The following is a 649-nucleotide window of genomic DNA, read 5'->3' as shown; positions in this document are numbered from 1 at the left end:
AAATGGAAATATTTGAGTATCCTGGATAATTTGATTGAGTGTTGCAAACACTAAGTTATTTATGCATTTGTATTTTTAAAAATTAGACAAAGAGCTGGAGTATAAATGGATATGGACTAAATTTTTATTTAGAAATATTTTAATTTAAACTGATCATGATAAAGTTCTGTCACTGTCACTCCTTTTACACACTTCTCCAGAGAGGTGTGTAAAGCCACTTTATTTTTGTACTCACAGAGAATTTTAATTCTGAAATAGTAAAAATGTGAGAAAGTATTAGAAGAAACATATGTGACCAGCACAGGGCGACTTTGACTCATTCCAAGCCTCTCTTCTGAGAAAAGTCTCTCTTCCTTCACATCTTGAGGGAGTGCTGGGAGGGCAGTCATGATGGGCGTGCAGCCAGGGCAGCCCTGGGCCACAGAACAGTACAGATTCCACACATTTTCCTCAATGGTCGCTCATGGGGGTGAGAAAGGCAGTAGGGTGCTTTGCGAGGCTCCTTTGCATAATTTGGAAATGGTGAGACACAAACAGAGCCCAGCTGGCCTTGTTTAATGTGAAGTCATCAGTCCCCACCCTTCCTATTTGTCACCTCTGCCTGCTTAACCCAGTTATGCATCTGCCCTGTCCCCATCTGTATCCATTG

The sequence above is a fragment of the Phyllostomus hastatus genome, unplaced genomic scaffold (assembly GCF_019186645.2).
Source record: "Phyllostomus hastatus isolate PE091 unplaced genomic scaffold, TTU_PhHast_1.1 phas_contig_34, whole genome shotgun sequence".
Lineage (NCBI taxonomy): Eukaryota > Metazoa > Chordata > Mammalia > Chiroptera > Phyllostomidae > Phyllostomus > Phyllostomus hastatus.
Note: the sequence above shows the minus strand (reverse complement) of the source record.